Source organism: Anolis sagrei, chromosome 4, assembly GCF_037176765.1.
Source record: "Anolis sagrei isolate rAnoSag1 chromosome 4, rAnoSag1.mat, whole genome shotgun sequence".
In the NCBI taxonomy this organism is placed as follows: domain Eukaryota; kingdom Metazoa; phylum Chordata; class Lepidosauria; order Squamata; family Dactyloidae; genus Anolis; species Anolis sagrei.
This window is the reverse complement of record NC_090024.1, coordinates 49,491,022-49,511,665: the sequence shown is the minus strand read 5'-3', so window position 1 is coordinate 49,511,665 and position 20,644 is coordinate 49,491,022. Positions and strand designations below refer to the sequence as shown.

General features: G+C 43.1%; 1 protein-coding gene across 1 annotated transcript in view; it reads right to left on the bottom strand.

Moving 5' to 3' along the window:
- Positions 1-10,993, bottom strand: part of LOC132774854 (epidermal retinol dehydrogenase 2-like) — a 29,118-nt gene extending 18,125 nt beyond the window's left edge. Inside the window, 1 exon segment of the mRNA XM_060775348.2 lies at positions 10,829-10,993. The gene's annotated coding sequence lies outside the window, so the exon portion shown is untranslated.
- Positions 10,994-20,644: the final 9,651 nt, after the last annotated feature.

Sequence of the window (20,644 nt, the reverse complement as noted above, 5' to 3'; positions counted from 1 at the left end):
TCATTTGGGTATTTGTTTTGTACCATCCATTTGATGGCACAAAACAAAAGAGCCATTTTTGGATGAAACAAAAGACAATTCGAAAGAGAAAGTTGCATGGTTCCCCTTTCTTTGTTTGGTTTTTAGGTAGTGTGTCTTTCCTCATGCGGCCCAGGCAGTTCTTCCACATGCGTCAGAGGAAGAGGAGAAGGTGTTTGGGCCAATCAGAGCCCAAGAAAACAGTGACATCACAAGGCTATAGGTCTCCTCCACATAGCCAGAGGAAAACCTCTCGGAATCAGTGGTATCTTAAGCCCTGCCTTTAACCTCAGGGCTCCTCTGTAGATCGAGAGGAAGAGAAAGAAGTAATGTTTTTAAGGAGATTTTATTTATAGAAAGAAAAAAAATCCCTAAAAATCAGGGGATGAGCCAAATGTTAGAAAACTTGGTGGATGAAGAGTGGTCGATGTGCCCTCTATGTGTGGTGCTTTTCACCTCTCTAGTCCTAAAATTGAGGGGAAGGGGAGCCTGGGAAGGCTGGCCATGTTGACCAATGGTTAGAAAATGTTTCATTCAGATGAAAGAAAAAAAAAAACCAGCTCGTTCAGACAGGCCCCCGTTTTTGGAAGCAGCGCTTGAAAACGAAAACAGGGACATACGAATGAAACAAACCAAAACGGATAGCTATTCTATAGATTAAAGTTTACCTTCTTGCAAATATAATGTGAGAGGAATAAATACATAAACATCTTGCCTTAAGCAGTTTATTCTTAATTCCAAAAGGCAACATTACATTCTTCACGTTTCTAGAAATGAGGTTAAAGTGTTCACTAGACCTGTAAAACTCATGACCTCTTCCTCTTTCCTAAGAACTTCCAGGAGTAGCCAAAGCAGCAGCACAACCTGCCGGCCAAAGACAGCAGCAGTCTGCCAAGGTCCCAGTAAAAGCAGGCTGAGGACTGCAACAGATGTTAAGTACAATGCCTTGGGGTAGGTGTCATTTACTGCCAGACGCTCAGCATTTCCTTGGCATATGCTTGTCTTAAATATTACATTAACTTTAGTTTTTGGCTATACATACTTGCCAGTTGAAATGCCTTTCCTTGCTCCAAAGGAAGTAAATGCCTACCACCCTTCTGGCAATTTGAACACATTTTTGGGATACCACACATGGTCTCCTTGATCTGTGCATGGCACCTTTGGAAGACTATTTATTTTGTTGTTTTGTTGTTGGGGAATTTTTTGTATTAAGCTTTAATTTTATTGTTATACGTACATAAAAAAATATTTCTGATTGTTTTGTAGTGACAAGTGTTGTCTAGATGGGTCTAACAGATATTAGGACAAGATAATGGGGGTTGACCAGGAAGAGGGTGACTGTGATGGTGGCACCCAGAACTAGTCAGATAAGTAGATATGAAGGCTAGAAGTGAAAGAACAAGAAAAAGCTGGGGAAATTTAGGGGACACCCCCCCCCCCAATATTTCTGCTCATTTTTTTTGAGGGGAGAAACTTGGAAAAAATCCTGGATGTTTCCAAGTGTTCATGGCCTTCACATCTCTAATTACAGCACGTTATAATCTAACAATCTTTGATTATAAGACTCAACTGGATTACAAATTAACATTTTGTAAGATGGAAATGGATTGGGTGACTTAGGCAAGTCACACTTTCTCAGCATCAGAGGAAGATCCTCTGAACAAATCTTGCCATCAAACCCTGTGACAGGTTTTCCTTATGGGAAATCACTTGAAGGCACACAACAACCTTTTCACGCTCTTGGCCTTGTGCTTTACCACTACCACAGGCAAGGCAGTTGGGGTACCAATAGTGCCATCTGGCTATAAAGAGGCAACCACTTCTGTATCACTATCTGTTTTTCTATTTGTGCCCCAAATTACTCCTGTGACTTGCAGTGATGGCATGGTTATACCCCTCGCCTTGAAGCTTTATAGGTTTTGGCCCAATTCCAGCAGAAGTTCACCTTGTCCTTCAATGCAGTCTCTCTGTCTTTGTGAATACATAGATCCCTCTTTTCCGCATGTTTCAGGCAGCCTGTCAAAGCTGTTGCACCCCTTTCCAGATCAAGCACCCGTCAATCTGGGTTATTGAGTAGATCCAAGCCACATGTCTTCCTTCCTACTTTCCTGTCATTGTGCTTGCCAAGTGTTGTAATACAGGCAGAAAGAGGTGGTCTTGTGGCTTCTGATATAACTATCTGTGTAGGACCTTTCTGGGGAAGGAGATTTCAACCGGTCAGCTTAGATAGCAATACTGTGTGAAGTTTAGTTAAGTCCTTAGTTGCTTGGAAATCAGAAGCTAGGTATATCCTGAAATAAAGGGCAAGATCTTCCTTCCTTGAGTTATGCTGATGGTTTATTCTGTTTTTATCTCTGCTTTGATGTTCATGCATACTCAGTAAGGGATTTTGAAGGAAGCTGGGGTTTTTTTGTGTTACAGGGATACACACAGAATTACAGAATGGTGGAACCTCTATTTAAGAGCATCCCAACTTATGAGGAGCGGCTTAAGGAGCTGGGCATGTTTAGCCTGAGGAAGAGAAGGATGAGAGGAGATATGATAGCCATGTATAAATATGTGAGAGGAAGCCACAGGGAGGAGGGAGCAAGCTTGTTTTCTGCTTCCCTGGAGACTAGGATGCGGAACAATGGCTTCAAACTACAAGAAAGGAGATTCCATCTGAACATGAGGAAGAACTTCCTGACTGTGAGAGCCGTTCAGCAGTGGAACTCTCTGCCCCGGAGTGTGGTGGAGGCTCCTTCTTTGGAAGCTTTTAAACAGAGGCTGGGTGGCTATCTGTCAGGGGTGATTTGAATGCAATATTCCTGCTTCTTGGCAGGGGGTTGGACTGGATGGCCCACGAGGTCTCTTCCAACTCTTTGATTCTATGATTCTATGAAGAAGTGCCGGCGTGTTTCAGCCTCAAGGTATGCAGGTAATGATAGTAAGAACAACCAATTGACTGAACACAGAGATGGGTAAAATTTACAACAGTTAAAAACTGCTTAAAATATATGTTGGCTAAAAACATAGGTAAAAGACTACAAGAAGTGCCGGTGTGTTTCAGCTGCATCTCAAATTGGGAAAGTTTCTTTCTGGCTGCCTCAGAAAGAAACTTGGCAACCGCCAAGGTCACGTGGGGAAGATTATCACTAAGTAGAAACTTCATATAAAATTTCACTGAACTTTGTTGGTAAATTCCTTAGTAGGGGATTGATTATGTCTGCTTGGGCCTGTTCATATGAGGGTTGAATGAAAAGTAATGCCTCCACCTTCGTTACTTGGGTTTGGATGGGAATATTTTAAAAAATCAAACGTAGAAATAATCCTTAGAATGTGCTCTTTAACTACAACTATTCATTTTTCCACATGATCACCAGACAATTGGATACATTTCTGGCAACGATTAACAAGTTTTCTGAAGCCATCACAAAAGAAGTTGACACTCCATTTCCACAACCCATCATGCACAGATCTTCCGATAGCCAAGCAAAGCAATAATGTGACCCACACATTGTTGTGAAATGCTGATTATGATTGAAATTTCTCTCTGAGTGATACGACGATTGTCCTGAATCAATCTGTCAACCTTTTGCTTGGGAAACTCAGTGGTTGCTGTCACAGGACGTCCAACTCTTTGTTTGTCATGCAAGTCAGATGTTCCCACCTCAACATCTTTAAACTTACTCGCCCAACGACGCACAGTACTCACATTAACACAATCACCATAAACAACTTGCATTCTCTGATAAATCTCCTTTGGGGTGACACCTTCTGCTGTCAAGAATTCAATGACTGCACGTTGCTTAAGTCGCACTGACTGCCTGCGCAGGATTGCATACTTCACATTTTAACAACACAACTGTTCAATGCTGAGGCTTCCCGCCAAAATGAAACTATAGAGGAGCGCATACTGAACAAGCCAGTACCTGCCGCATACCAGTACTGCCATCTGTTGAGGAGTTACGAAGGTGGAGGCATTACTTTTCATTCAACCCACGTAGAAACTGCATGACAGTAGAATGTGGTAGATGCACTCTACTTCCTGTTTGTTACACGGGCAGAGTCTTTCTTCTATTTTTTTTTACTTCTTTTTTTGGGGGGGGGGGGCAGAGTCTTTCATTATATGAGGTACCTGCAAATCAGCAGGAATTCAGACGGGAGCACATTGCACCTTGCTTTGGAAAGTAAGCAGCGATATTTGGCTACCGTCAAGTTCTTTAGATAGTTTGCTGCATGAAAAGGCAGCTAAAGACCTGATAAAACTACAAGGATCTTCCCGTCTCTATGATTCTCAGCTGTTCTATGGAGATTTTGGAAAATTGTGCCCATTAATTATAAACATATAGGAGAGAAAGCTTTCTTGCCCTATTTTCAGGATCTTCACAAATTTGTGACACTAGATCTTAGAACAGACGGAAATTCTACCAGTTTATAATCTGCCTGCTACTTGATGTGTCTGAACAACTTTTATAGTAAGCTAACATCCAATTTAGTAGAGCACCTATAAAAGTGCTAAGTATTCATTAACAGACGTTCTCGCTAATAAAGAAAAATGAACTAATTTTGTGGCTTTGCCATCAGCATTGCCAAGTTACATGCACACCATGATAGCATAATCTCTCCAATTGCCCTGGAACTGCTGTTATTTTGCCTGGGTATAGCACACAATGAACTCAGTACACTGTTTCCAACCATGAACTCAGTACTCTGTTTCCACCCATGTCCCACCTCTTGGTCCTTTATCTTCTGCAAAGAAATCTTTGCTTATTGTTGCACAATGCCTGCCAACAATTGAGGAAAACAGATGCAGGGTTAAAGTACATACTACCGCGTGGAGCCGCACTTCATTTTCTGTCTTATTCCAAAGTAAATATGCAAAAGCCTGATTCTGACTTGGGCCACTGTGCATGGCTCAGGAAGCCTTAATTCTTAGCCTTTTAACCCTAGTTCTCCCCTCCCTGCATAGAAGCTATTGGAAATGGTTCCCATTGATATAATACAGGCATGGGCTAACTTTGGCCCTCCAGGTGTGTTGGACTTCAACTCCCACCATTCCTAACAGCCTCAGGTCCCTTCCTTTTCCCCCTCAACCGCTTAAGCGGCTGAGGGGGGAAAGGAAGGGACCCGAGGCTGTGAGGGGGAAAAGGAAGGGACCTGAGGCTGTTAGGAATGGTGGGAGTTGAAGTCCAACACACCCAAAGGGCCGAAGTTGGCCCATGCCTGATATAAAATGACCACATCCCTCTAAATTATGTGTGATTCTTACTGTGTTCAGGAGGGAGGTTGAAGCTTCCCCTACTTTTGTGTGTGGCAGGAATAATCTAGATTAGGTTCACGTGCAATCTGGATTACAAAGGTCACTGACGCTGAGTCTCACATGACAACAGAGCTTTCCAAACATTTCATGTTGGTGACACACTTTCTAGACGTGCATCATTTTGCAATACAGTAATTTGGTTTTACTAGCAAGCGGCAGTTACTTCAAGAAATACAGACACATACATAAATGTCATAACAAAATATCTAGAGACACAAGATAGCTCATGAAAACCTTTCATTTGTATTTATTTTTGGAGCCCCCAGTGGTGTAATGGGATAAACCCTTGTGCCAGCAGGATTGCTGACTGAAAGGTTTGAATCTGGGGAGGGGTAAAGGGAGTGAGCTCGCATCTGTCAGCTCCAGCTTCTCATGCAGGAATATGAGAGAGGAATGAGCTTCCATCTGTCAGCTCCAGCTTCTCATGCGGGGATATGAGAGAGGGGTGAGCTCCCGTCTGTCACCTCCAGCATCTCATGCGGGGATATGTGAGAGGGGTGAACTCCCATCTGTCACCTCTAGCTTCTCATATGGGGACATGAGAGAGGAATGAGCACCCATCTGTCAGCTCCAGCTTCTCATGTGGGGGCATGAGAGGAGGGAGAGCTCCTGTCTGTCAGCTATGAGAAAGGGGTGAGCTCCCGTCTGTCACCTCCAGCTTCTCATGCGGGGACAAGAGAAGGCTGAGCTCCCATCTGTCAGCTCCAGCTTCTCATGCGTGGACATGAGAGAGGGGTGAACTCCCACCTGTCAGCTCGAGCTTCTTATGCGGGGACATGAGGGAAGCCTCCCATAAGATGGTAAAACATCTGGGCATCCCCTAGGCAACATACTTGCAGACGGCCAACTCACTCATACCAGAATCAACTTGCAGTTTCTCAAGTTGCTCCTGACACCAAAAAAGCATTTTAAAAAAACATATGATTTATTACTTTACATAGACTCAGAGGTTTCTCTTTACATTTGCATAACACACTGCAGTCAACACTAATATGTCACAACACACAATTTGCAAAGCTCTGCATTACATATTTAATGCAAACATAGTTTAGCCCAGAGTCATCATAATCCCAGAAATTTCCAGCTAATTAATGTCTTCCTGTTTACAGCAAAGAATTATCTGAGTTTCCTCTCCATTTTTTAAAAATGTCCTATCGAATTGGCAGAGCCCAAGAATGCAATTATACATACGCTGATGCCAAGATTGCTATGAGATCACCTAATCAAGGATTCCATTTTAAGAAAGAGGGTGACACTGCCTAAAAGTTAATCCCCTTTATTGCACAATCTTAGAACTGTTTACATAGGTAAGGCTTTATGTGGAGTAAGACTTCCTCTCCTTAAGCGTCCTGATTTGGACCCTGATCTGACCAACTGAAGAAGGCAAACAAAATGCAAAATGGTGGGAGGTGGAAAGTGCAGCCCAGTTCCACAAAACACAGCAGCCTGAAGGCCCCAGATTTTGTCTGATCTTGGAAGAGAAGCAGGATCAGCCCTGGTTAATAATTGGATGAGAGCCTTCCCAGGTGCTGATGGCTATTTTTTTGGAGGAAGGAACTGACAAAACCACTTCTGAGCATTCAATGTCCGAGAAAACACTATGAAATCTGGGGAGGTGCCATAAATCAAGGTGACGGTGGGAGGCAGGTACACAAACACAAGAGGACTGCCACTGAGAATATGTAAAGATGTAGTAAAGGCATATCTATGACTCCAAGTTGCCACGGTCAGGTGAAGTACATCCAAGAATACACACATATGTGTTGTCAAAGGCTTTCATTGCCGGGATCACTGGGTCGCTGTGAGTTTTCCAGGCTGTATGGACATGTTCCAGAAACATTCTCTCCTGTCATTTCGCCAGCATCTATGGCAGGCATCCTCCGAGGTTGTGAGGTATATTGGAAACTAAACAAGGGAGGTTTATATATCTGTTGAAGGTCTCTTGTCACCATATATGTGTTATGGCGACAATTTTTATGCTTATATTATTTTGTTAATCTTATGATTATGTTGTTTACTCTGTATGTATTGATGATGTTACTTGGAAACCGCTCTGAGTACCCTCGGGGAGATAGAGTGGTATATAAATAAAGTTGTTTATTATTATTATTATTATTATTATTATTATTAGATGGAAGAAATAATACTTGTCTGTTGGAGGCAAGTGTGAATGTTGCAATTAATCACCTTGATTAGCACTGCAAAGCCTTGCAGCTTCAAGGTCTGGCTGATTCCTGCCTGGGGGAATCTTTTGTTGGGAGGTGATTAGCTGGCTCTGATTGTCTCATGTTTGGAATTCCCCTGTTTTCAGAGTGTTGTTCTTTATTTATTTCCTAATTTTAAGTTTTTTAAAAAATACTGACAGCCAGATTTTGTTCATTTTCATGGTTTTCTCCTTTTTGTTGAAATTGTCCACATGCTTGTGAATTTCAATGGCTTCTTAAACCCTTGTACCAACATGACTTAAGACCAACAAGTCGCAGGTTCGAATCCAGGGAAGGTTCGGATGAGCTCCCTCTGTCAGCTCCAGCTTCCCATGCAGGGATATGAGAGAAGCCTCCCACAAGGGTGATAAATCATCAAAAACATCTGGGTGTCCCCTGGGCAACATCCTTACAGATAAGCCATTTTTCTCACACCAGAAGCAACTTGCATTTTCTCAAGTCGCTCCTGACACACACAAAAATGGCTCCTCTGTGTTGTCTGACATGGTAGTTGTTAGAGTGATCCAGTAGTTCTGGACACAGCATATTATTTGAGAACACAGAGCACATGCTAAAAACTACCATGTCAGACAACACAGAGAAGCCATTTGTATAACGGCACCCTGGACATTCCACAGATATATAAACCTCACTTACATAGTTTTCCAACCGATCTTACAACTGAGGATGCTTACAATACAGGTGGGTGAAACATCAGGAGAGAATGCTTCTGGAACATGGTCATAAAGCCTGGAAAACTCACAACAACTCAATAAACACATACTTCTACAAAATATATCCGTAACACTCACACAAATACGCCCATGATTCTACAAAGTCCAGAACATCCACCAACACAACACAGACACAAACGGTTCTGCAAAACATATCCAGCAACCTGACAACTGAAGTCAGGTCTACAAAATACATCCAGTAATTTGACACTCATACAGACTCACTATTTTGTCCCTCCGGGGGGATGCCAAGAAAGCTTGATTGACTGCGTTTCCCAACAGCTGGAGTCCTTGTCGAAGGCTTTCATGGCCGGAATCAATGGGTTGTTGTAGGTTTTTCGGATTGTTCTAGAACAGTGGTTCTCAACCTGGGGTCCCCAGATGTTTTGGGCCTACAACTCCCAGAAATCCCAGCCAGTTTGCCAGCTATTAGGATTTCTGGGAGTTGTAGGCCAAAAACATCTGGGGACCCCAGGTTGAGAACCACTGTTCTAGAAGCATTCTCTCCTGACGTTTCACCTGCATCTATGACAAGTATCCTCAGAGGTTGTGAGGTCAACCCAATTTTCCAGTTTCCAACAAACCTCACAACCTCTGAGGATGCTTGCCACAGATGGAGGTGAAACGTCAGGAGAGAATGCTTCTAGAACACGGGTCCTCAAACTAAGGCCCGAGGGCCGGATGCAGCCCTCCACAGTCATTTACCCGGCCCTCGCTCAGGGTCAACCTAAGTCTGAAACGAATTGAAGGCACACAATAACAACAACAATCCTATCTCATCAGCCAAAAGCAGGCCCACACTTCCCATTGAAATACTATTAAGTTTAGATATGTTATAATAGTTCTTCATTTTAATTATTGTATTGTTTTTGAGGGGTTTTTTGCACTACAAATAAGATATGTGCAGTGTGCATAGGAATTCATTGATGTTTTTTTTCAAATTATAATCTGGCCTTCCAACAGTTTGAGGGACTGTGACCTGGCCCTCTGTTTTAAAAGTTTGAAGACCCCTGTTCTAGAACATGGCCATAGAACCCGAAAAACCTACAACAAACCAGCTGGAGTACTTCCTGCAGCTAAGTCAGGTATGAGCAAACTTTGGCCATCCAGGTGTTTTGGACTTCAACTCCCACAACTCCTAACAGCAGGTAAACTGGATGGAATTTCCTAAGTCCAGGATAGAAGCCAGTTCCAAAGGATAGAAGCCAGTTTCCCGCAGCCATGTTTCCCTGTTTTCAGAATCATGCCTCATTATCATGGGGTGTCTGCACCCTACACCACTGGAGAAACTATACTGCCTAGCCGGTACTGCACCACCTGACATCTGCCAGGAAGTAGCAACCAATAGTGAAAGGACCAAGGCAGTGACATCTCCAGCCCACCCCCTGTTTGGATATCAGCTAGAATGTCAATGTCTTAAATCAAGAAATAGTTTTCTAAAATCTACAGAGACACTCGCTGGGACACCTCAGCAAGTGAGAGTCCAAAAGTGGCAGGCTCAAACCCAGAACCTCAATCAATGGCTGATACCAAATGAGAGACTCCCCCCTGGGCGCACAGAAAACTGGGTCACTTGAAAGGCGCTGAACAGTCTGCGCTCTGGCACCACGAGAGGCAGAGCCAACCTTAAGAAATGGGGCCACAAAGTGGAATCCACAACACGCAAGTGTGGAGAAGAGCAAACCACTGACCACCTACTGCAATGCAACCTGAGCCCTGCCACCTGCACAATGGAGGATCTTCTTATAGCAACACCAGAGGCACTCCAAGTGGCCAGCTACTGGTCAAAGGACATTTAATAGAATACCAAGTCTGCACACTTTGCGTTTTAATGCAATACAACTTGTTCGCTCCTGACATGATAAATAAATAAATCTGGGAAACAACACCAGTCCACCAGCCTTGCCGCCCCACTCCAAACCAAGTGTGTATCCACACTGCAGAATGAATGCAGCTTCAAAACTTCATCATCTGGTTTCTGCCTCCTGCAGAACTCTGGGGTTTGTAGTTTAGGGAGGAGCCTTTACCAGCCTCACTAAACTACAAAACCCAGAATTCTGCAGGAAGCAGAAACCGGATTTTAAGTGGATTCATTCTCTACACCAGTGGTTCTCAACCTGTGGGTCCCCAGATGTTTTGGCCTTCAACTCTCAGAAATCCCAACAGCTGGTAAACTAGTTGGGATTTCTGGGAGATGTAGTCTAAAACAGCTGGGGACCCACAGGTTGAGAACCACTGCTCTAGAGTGATGAAGTCTTTAAACCTCCACGGCTCAATGCTATGGAATCAGAGGAGCGATAGTTTGTGGGGGAGGCACTAGCACCCTCTGGCAGGGAAGGCTGTGAAAACTACAACTCCCATGATGCCACGGCACTGAGCCAAGTGGTGGCAAACTGCCTTCATTCCACTGCGTAGGTGCCCCTTCTCCCTTTCTATGAACCCAGATCTGGGGAAGGAGGGGGGAGGCGGGGTTGAAGCCTGACATGCAAAGAGGACCCCCCCCAAAAAAAAAGAAAAAAAAAAGGACATGCGCTTCGGAGGCGCTGCCTCTCCCTCCGGCGGTGGAAAACCTGCAATTTGCGGCTGGCGAGGCGCTCGTCCCCGCGCTGCTCTTCCCCGCCTTCGTCCCTGGCGCTGAGCAAGGCTTGCAGGCAGAGCTGGCCTTCCTGGGCCTCCAAGGGAGAAGGGCGATGCCAGGCCCAGGGCCACAGGGGAAGGAAGCAGGGAGGGAGGGAGGGATGGGGGGAGGGAGGGGCCCCCTCTCCGCCCCGCCCCTCCCCTTTGGCCCGGGGCAGTGCCTTGCTTTGCAGGAGGAAGGACAGGGCTGAGGCTGGAGAGAAGCCGTGGCGCATCTGCCCTGTGGGAATCATAACGCAGATGGGCGCTCCTTTAACTGGCATGGCTCAAGGCCGGGAGCGGTCTCTCAGAAGCCTCTTTTATGCCCTTACAAAACAAGCCTTGTTTATGGATTTATTTATCGGATCAGGAGCGAGTTCTGCAACAGATGGTATAGAACTCCAATATGCTGATGACAATGTCACCTCTAGATTGGTCACCTCTAGATTGGATTACTGCAATGCGCTCTACGTAGGGCTGCCCTTGAAAACGGCTCAGAAATTCCAACTGGTCCAACGGGCAGCAGCCAGGATGTTAACAGAGAGAGGTCAACCCTCCTGTTACAGAGAGAGGTCAACCCTCCTGTTCAAGGAACTCCACTGGCTGCCGTTTATTTTCCGAGCCCAATTTAAGGTGCAGGTGCTTACCTACAAAGCCCTGAACGGTTTGGGACCATCCTACCTGCGTGACCGCATCTCCGTCTACGAACCCACGCGTTCGCTTCGGTCATCTGGAGAGGCCCTGCTCGTGATCCCGCCTGCATCGCAGGTGGGGACTCGAGACAGGGCTTTTTCTGTGGTGGCCCCCCGACTCTGGAACACTCTCCCAAAAGATCTTAGACAGGCCCCTACATTGGCAGTCTTCAGGAAGAACTTGAAGACCTGGCTGTTCCGATGTGCCTTCTCAGATTAGGAATCTCCAATACCAAGTCCTAGAAGCACTTTAGTAGAACTAAGATTGCTGCACACTGCACACTGCACTTACTTTATAATCCTACATACCTCCTGCCACATCAGCACTTTTAATCTTGTACCCATTTCTCTGGCCCGGCCCAGTTTTATAGTGTCTTGATGTATTGTTTATTGTTTGTTGTTTATTCTGCTTAACTGTTTTTAATTTGCTTTAGGTATTGTATTGTTATATTGTGTTTTGAGGCCTTGGCCTATGTAAGCCGCATCGAGTCCTTCGGGAGATGCTAGCAGGGTACAAATAAAGTAATAATAATAATAATAATAATAATAATATAATGTCACCTATGCACACTCAGAAGAAGACCTACAACAACAACAACAACAACAAAATACCATCTGCCTGCAACAAAGAACCAGTGGGATCACAAGCCGGAAGAAGTTACAGAAAATGAATACGTCAAACTCCTCTGGGACTTCCGAATTCATACAGACAAAGTTCTGGATCACAATACTCCTGACCTCACGATCGTGTTAAAAAACAAAGTATGAATTGTTGATGTTGCAATCCCAGGTGGCAGCAGGATTGAATAGAAACAACTGGAAAAGCTGACACGATATGAGGATTTAAAGATTGAACTGCAAAGTCTCTGGCACAAGCCAGTCAAGGTGGTCCCAGTGGTGATCAGCACTGGGTGCAGTGCCTAAAGACCTTGGCCTGCACTTAAACACAATTGGCGCTGACAAAATTACCATCTGCCAGCTGCAGAAGGTAACCTTACTGGGATCTGCACACATTATTCGCCGATACATCACACAGTCCTAGATACTTGGGAAGTGTCCGACGTGTGATCCAATACAACAGCCAGCAGAGTGATCTTGTCTGCTGTGGATTTATCTTGTGTTTCAAATAATAATAATAATAATAATAATAATAATAACTTCTTCAAATCTGAGCAGCTAGTGTGCACATTATGCACATTATTCCAAATTACGCAATCACTAGTTTGCATTCTAAACAGGTGAATTAGGCTCATTAGTTATTGCTTTCTCCATTTACTCCTTTCCAGTATTCAGTTTCAGTTGACCTAAGGGAACCAGTATCATAACATATAATGTGCTGGACTTGGAGCAGGGACACCCAAGTCCAATTCTCCATCCACTCTCAACAAACTATTCCTCTTGACTCTCCTACTCCCTCCTTCACCTCATCTCATGTCCTTGGTGTTTTTTCCTGGCACTCCCTCTTACTTCCTCACCCCTCTCTACTCTTGACCTTGCTACACACACACTTACGGTGTGTGTCTCGCTTGCTTCCTGCACCTTTTGCACTTCTCTAACACCTGAAATTCCTGGATGGCCTTGTTTCTTGCAGAACATTTTGACAAGGAAATTTCCACATTCTATAGTGATCTCTCTCTCTCTCTCTCTCTCTCTCTCTCTCTATATATATATATATATCCTGCGAGGAGGCTTCTCTCATGTCCCCTGTCCGGATATCAGCCAGCACGCCAACAACTTAAATCAAGAAATAGTTTTCTAAGATCTCTCTCTCTCTCTCTCTCTCTATATATATATATATAATCTGAGCCAAATAATGGTCCAAACAGGCATTAGGATGTGTTGTCGAAGGCTTTCATGGCCAGAATCATTGGGTTGCTGTGAGTTTTCTGGGCTTATAGCCATGTTCAGATGCATTCTCTCCTGATGTTTTCCCCACATCTATGGCAGGCATCCTCAGAGGTTCTAAGGATGCCTGCCATAGATGTGGGTGAAACATCAGGAGAGAATGCTTCTGGAACATGGCCATACAGCCCAGAAAACTCACAGCAACCCAGGTGCCAGGATGTCCAGAATATAGGTAAAAACCATTTCCTGCATGCAAGACCATCACTTTTTAGGGAAAGTGTATTTCTTATTAGTTTTGAACCATTTTGAGGCTGGAAAAGACCCAAAAATAAATGAGGAGAAAGAGCACCAAAGGCTGCAAAAAGGAAGTTGCATTCACAAACTAACTACACTTTATCTGTTGTTTCTCTAAGCAGTATTCAACCTGCTAGGGTAATTACGTAAAAGGAAATGCAATCAATCGTGGCTCTCTTGCTTCACACTTGTTTGTTTTTACCACAAAACTGTGACAATATGATAACACTTCAACTCCACCAACCTCCCTGTAGCTTAGCTTAAAAGAGGCTTACTTCTGCATGTAAAACTATCAGTTATCGTTTTCTGGCTTCCTGAACTGGTTTTTAGTGGTTGTTTACTCAAAATTGTATTTCACTGTATTTTTTTAAAATTAGTTGTTACCTATTTTCCCATACTATACTAACACATCCTGCTGTTCCACATTCCTTTGAGGTCAATAGTTCATAAATAGAGCAATCCACACAGACATATCAAGGGAGAATAACCCACAATATCTGCTTTGAACTGGGTTATCTGACTCCACACTGCTGTGTAATCCAGTTCAAAGTAGATAATGTGGGATTTTATTCAGCTGTGTGTAGGCCTGTAGCCTGGGTGGGGGTGAGGTGGGGTGGGTGGGTTTAGGGGTTCACCCCCCCCCCCCGAAATTTTTCAGGTTAAAAAAAACCTGGTTTACTCATGAATTTTAACTGGTTAACCAAATCCCCATGCTAAGTCTATGAGACGCAAAAAATTAAGAGTCCCTCCAGAACTGCAAGCACTATCTCAAGCAAATATTGACAATTTATTCACACTGTCATTACTTGCAGCAATAGCCGATGTAGCAAAGCAACCAAGTTGGGTATGTGTGTGTTGAATGTTCTCATTAAGGAGGCCAGACTTGGTGGAGGTGGTTGACAGGGGCGGAGCTGCAGGCTATTGGAGGCTGCTCTGCCCCCTGCTATGCTCTTTGCTTCAGTGTGAGGTAGGAGGCAGGTTTCAACCCTCCCCCCCCTGAAATTATCAACCCCCTCTGAAATTTTCAAAGCCCCCCCCCCCTTCTTCTCTTGCTGACTACTATGACTGACAATGAGGATTTTGACATTTCTCAGTTCATTTATCCAAACGTTTGCTACAAATGTGAGAACCTTCTGCGGCCACCAAACATGGAACTTGTCAACAGCTAAAATATAGGTCAAAACCCCCAACCCATTGTCATTACAGTTGTCATAGTAGAAAGTCATACCATCAGATTCAGTGAACCCAAGAAAAGATTTACAGTAAATAATGCAAAGGCATGCATTATACCTACTTTATATCTGGAGGTTAACTGGAAGTCAGTTCTTAGAAAGTCTGACCAATCTCCTTACCCATCAACAATGAAGCTTCTGTGTCAAAGGAGTCATTTAAAACATCACAGTTTTGTTGTTTTCTCTTATGTCATAAAAATGTAAGGAGATATCGTATGGAAATCAGGTCTATCTCAATTCCAGACAAACGGTTGCCATCAGATTATACCATTATATAAAAATTCTAGCTCTTATTGCTGCCTGTCATTTTTCAAGCAAAGACAGAGTCCTCTTATCTGTGATTTAGTTGCACAGCAGTTGCACAGCAATTGAGTTCAAGGCCACGACATCTGTTGTGCAATTGGCTGTGCTGGTGTGTAGTTATACTATGCTAAAAGTACACAGGACCTTGGTCAAAGGAACCAGTCATCTATAAGGTATCTTGCAGCTGTCATTCATCATCTGGTATTTTCTGTTTTCCTGTATAGGGTTCTTATGCTGAAGATGCTTATGATTTTTCATTAAAAACAGAAAAGTGCTGTTAAAGGGGTTGCTTGACTAGCAAAATAATTCAGATGCAATTCAAAGTATTACCCCATTAACACCATATCTACTCCAAATAAATGGGACTTAAAATGTATTGAGAGCCACGCAATCCCCATGTCCAATCCTCATATTTTAAATACTCTCAAAGCTATAAATCCCAATATTCATTAGGATGCAGCCATGGCAGGTAAGAAAAAACTTTAACTGTATAGTTTGAAAGAGCTCAAAGATTACAAATAAACTGTGTACACGTGGCCTTGCAGGGCTAGGCTACATATAGGGCAAGGGTTATAACGTAAGCCTCTTCTGTTTGTCTTTTGCGCTCCACCTTCCATTAGTATTCTCGGAGTTAATTAGATCAGGATCTCATGTTTCCCTCACAGCAACTAGTTTGAGCGTAAGAAATACAACCCTGAAGCCAAGGTGGAAATGCAATTTTTACAGCACTTTTTACAGTGCTTCTGCCCGTCCCAGAGGCTGACAGGATTCCAGGATGATGACAGAACAGCCCCAAGGATTTCATTTTTCCTATTGCTTGGTAGCCTTGTCACCACTGCCTTTTTGCATGTTGCATAGATGAAACAGAAAACAGCCTTCTGTCTGAATCAGAAAACAAATACAAGGCACTGATGCAGAGATGTATTTGAGCAGAATCAGCATTTTATAGTGTTTGAACTGTGACTCTGGAGACCAATGTTTGAATCCTCACTCAGATATGGGAACCCACTAGATGACCTTGGGCAAGTGAGATTCTCTCAGTTTCAGGGGAAGGCAAAGGGAAACCACTGCTGAACAAAACTTACCAAGAAAACCTTGTGATAGGTTTGCTTTAGGTGTGCCTTAATTCAGAAATGAGGGCACATAGCAACAGCAAAACATATTAGAGCAACATGGAATAAACTCTGGGTGAATTTAGTGATCTACTTGAGCCTTTTTTGTGCGCGCCCTCTCTCTCTCCTCTGAGGTCTACCAACCAACTATTGTGTGACTTCTAATAATTTATGGCAACCCTATCATGGAGTTTTCCTTTGAAGATTTATTCAGAAAGGGATTACCTTGCCTTGATTTGAGGCCGACAGGATATGACTTGCTCAGACATTGTTTCAATTGTCCTCAAAGTCTAAACCAGTGTTTCTCAACCTGTGGGTTGGGACCCTTGGGGGGGGGGGGGGTGGAGGGGAAGGCATGAGGGGGTGTCAGAGAGGTTGCCAAAGATCATCAGAAAACACAGTATTTTCTGTTGGTCATGGGTTTTCTGTTTGGTAAGTTTGGCCCAATTCAGTGGGTTCAGAATGCTCTTTGATTGTACGTTAAGTATAAATCCCAGCAACTACAACTCCCAAATGACAAAATCTATTCCCCTCAAGCCCAGCTGTATTCAAATTTGGGCGTATCAGCTATTTGTGACAAATTTGATCCACTGAATGAAAATACATCCTGCATATCAGATATTTATATTACGATTCATATAGCAAAATTGCAGTTATGAAGTAGCAAAGAAAATAATGTTATGGTGGGGGGTCACCACAACACAAGGAACTGGCATTAGAAAGGTTGAGAACCACTGGTCTAAACCAACACCCAAACCACTACATCATATTGATCATCAACCCAAATGTAAAATAATAGGAAATGTTAGTCCGGATGAAGAACATTCAATCTTCTAAGGAAAGACTGCATGTGTCTAAGCTCATGCTTACACATTTGTTTTCATCATCATGTCTGAACTCACAGTTCCTTCAAACAAACAAACAAGAGCACTCCTAATTTTCCCCTAAGGCCTTTTAATTTCAGCAGCCTAATTTGTTTATTTTTAATTAGCTGTTGTGGTTATTATGCAACACAGTCGGTAGCTCTTTCTGATCTTACAAATAGATCTAGATCTACATTCTGCTTGTTCCTGTTTTAGGTGGCTGAGAACCCTTCTCTACAGACCCCAAACCTGTGACGGGTTGCGTGTTAACCTGAGACATCATTTGGACACCTCAGGTTAACCTGCAACCCATCATGGGTTTTGGGTTCTTCCAGTTTACTCACTAGGATTTCCCAGTTTACTTCGGATTAATAAAACTCTTGGATAGATCCAGACCTTACTGCAAGGCCCAGATCTTTCCGGGCATTGGGCCTATGGGGACTGTCTCTTAGGACCGCCTTCTGTAACCTGGGGGTCAATCCCTATTGCCATCCTGGTTCTTTGGATTCTTAAGGGCCTGAAGGAGCTGAATGCCCCTCCCTTCCCAACTTGACTGCAACTTCAGGCTCCTAGGAGAAAGCTCTGGACAGCAAGGTCCGGATCTTTTGAGGTGCTGGGCATGTGGGGATTGACTCTCAGGACTCTCAGGACTGCCTTCTGCTATCCTTGGGGCCAATCCTTATTGTCACTCCAGTTCTTAGGGCTCTGATTCCCCCCTTTCCTCTCCAGAACTCCTGACACGTCATTTTGAGTCACCAGGTGCTTTTTTTGAGGGGGCTAAAGATGCAGCCAGACCTGTCCTGTATGTTTGGAGTGACTAAGGTTCCTTCTACGCTACCATATAATCCAGTTCAAAGCAGATAATCTGGATTTTATATGACAGTGTAGAAGGGGCCTAATACATTTCGTATTTGACCAAGAACACATTATAAACTTCAGCACTGAACTCAGTGAAAATGGCAAATAGCCAATTATAGTAGCATGAAAAGAAGAGCCTGCACCAGGGCTACAGGGGAACAAGGTTCAAATGCCAGTTTAGCCATAGAAACTCCAAATAACGTCTTGGGTTAATTTGGATTAACCCAAGGATTTTGTGATTTACTCTGGATTAAAAAAAACCTTCAAAACATCAAGCCCTTACTGTAAGGTCCAGATCTTTCCAGGTATTGGGCCTATGGGGATTGACTCTTAGGACTTCCTTCTGTGATCCCAGGGGCCAATTTACAATGCAATCCCAGTTTTTTGAGCTCTAATTCCCCTCTCCTCTCTAAAGCTATGTCATTTTGACATGTCAGAAGCTTTCTCCGAGGGGCCTGAGAACACAGGAAAACCCCTCCGGTAAGTTTACAGAGGGAATGGGGGGCTGACTGGATGCCCTCCCAGGTTGATCCCTTGCAACATCCTGAAGGTTGTGACTTCTGTGAGGCCTCAATCCCAAAAGAAACTGGAATCCCAGTTCCTTTCGGGATTTTGGTCTGTCTGGAAGGGCTGGATCTACACTACCCTATATCCCAAGAACTGATTCCAGATTATCTGCTTTGAACTGGATTATATGGATAAACACTTCCAGATAATCTGGAATAAGAAATCTACATTAGCCTACATCCCAGGATCTGATCCCAGATAATCTTCCTATCCTAGATTACCTAGCAGTGCAGATGTATATAATCAGTTCAAAGCAGATAATCTGAGATAAGATCCTGGAATATAGGGCAGTGTAGATCCAGCCTAAGAAAAATGACTTTTCCAAACTTTTCAACCTTCTTAGTTCTGTCTAGTTGCTCCATGCACTGAAGTTTTGCCTCCCCCCGCCTCCCTGGTGTGGTTGTTAGTGGCAAGCACTATTTCACTTTGCAAAATAGAATGACATTTGCTAATTGCTTGTTCTTGATGGAACCTGGCAGAGATGTGATGTTTTCCAACAAGTGAGGAAACTCCCTTTTGATAAGACTTAATTATTGACTATTGATTTGACTATACCAGGAAGTTTATCAAATGCAATTACATTTAATTATCTGCAGTTTGCAGATCTTGGTCTCACGGGTCCTATACAATCCATTGGACCTGGTTGACACAGTGTTAATTTTCCCATTTTCTTCCGTATGTCTCACCCCCTTCCTTGCCAGCTGAGATAAAATTCCCTTCTCTCATTAATTATGTAAATAAAGCCATCATTCAGTAGCATACAAATTGCTGATACTGTCACACCCAATTTGGCTATTTTTATAATACCAATGGCACTGGAGTGGAAATAATGAATGGGTAGGTTTGAGTGACTACACCTAATGTTTTTGTGTCAAAGGAACCTCACTCCTTATCAAAAGAAGTCAGATAGAGGCTATTGTATTGTCACATAATTAACTCTCAGGCTGGATCTACACTGCTCTATATTCCTGGATCTGATTCCAGATTATCTGCTTTGAACCGGACTATGAGTCTACACTGCCAGGTAATCTGGGATATGCAGAAAATATGGGATCAGATCCTGGGATATAGTGTAGATCCAGCCTTGGAGATAAATTACTTTTCTATAGTACATGTTTACACCTTTGAAAGACATATGAATGTTCAGGTACCAGTACAAATAGTTCTGATTTCTGGGTTGCTATGAGTTTTTCAAATTGTATGGCCATGTTCCAGTAGCATTTTCTCATGACTTTTCACCTGTATCTGTGGCCATCTTCTTCAGAGGTGTGTTGGAACTGAGGCAAGTGGAGTGTATTGCCTCATTTCCAACACACCTCTGAAGATGCCGGCCACAGATGCAGGCAAAACATCAGGAGGGAATGGTACTGGAACATGGCCATACAGCCTGGAAAACTCACAGCAACCCAGTGATTCCGACCATGAGAGCCTTCAACAACGCAATTCTGTTTTTCTTCTGTTTACCAGCCAAGCCTTCTGAAGCTGAATCTATACTGCCATATAATCCAGATTATAAAAATAAATACTGTATATACTCGAGTATAAACGAGTTTTCAGCCCATTTTTAAGGCTGAAAAAGCCTCCCTTGGCTTATACCTGAGTCAAAGTTATTATTTTAATTTATTATTGTTATTATTACATTTACATTGTTTTACTCTATTATTATTATTATTATTATTATTATTATTACATTTATGTTTTTACTCTATTATTATTACGTTTATTATTTTACTCTATTATTACTGTCACTTCAAAGACGCCATTCATCCATCTTGCCCATTTATTATTTTACTCTATTTTTATTGGAAGGATACATAAGCACATTTACATTGAAGAAAGTTAGAATAATGGTTTAATCAGAGTTGGGCAGTCTTATCTTAAATTACAGTTTTATGCAAATATTCAAAACATTTAACCTACTGATGCCTCAATTGATGTAATTTTATTGGTATCTATTTTTATTTTGAAATTTACCAGTAGCTGCTGAATTTCCCAACCTCAGCT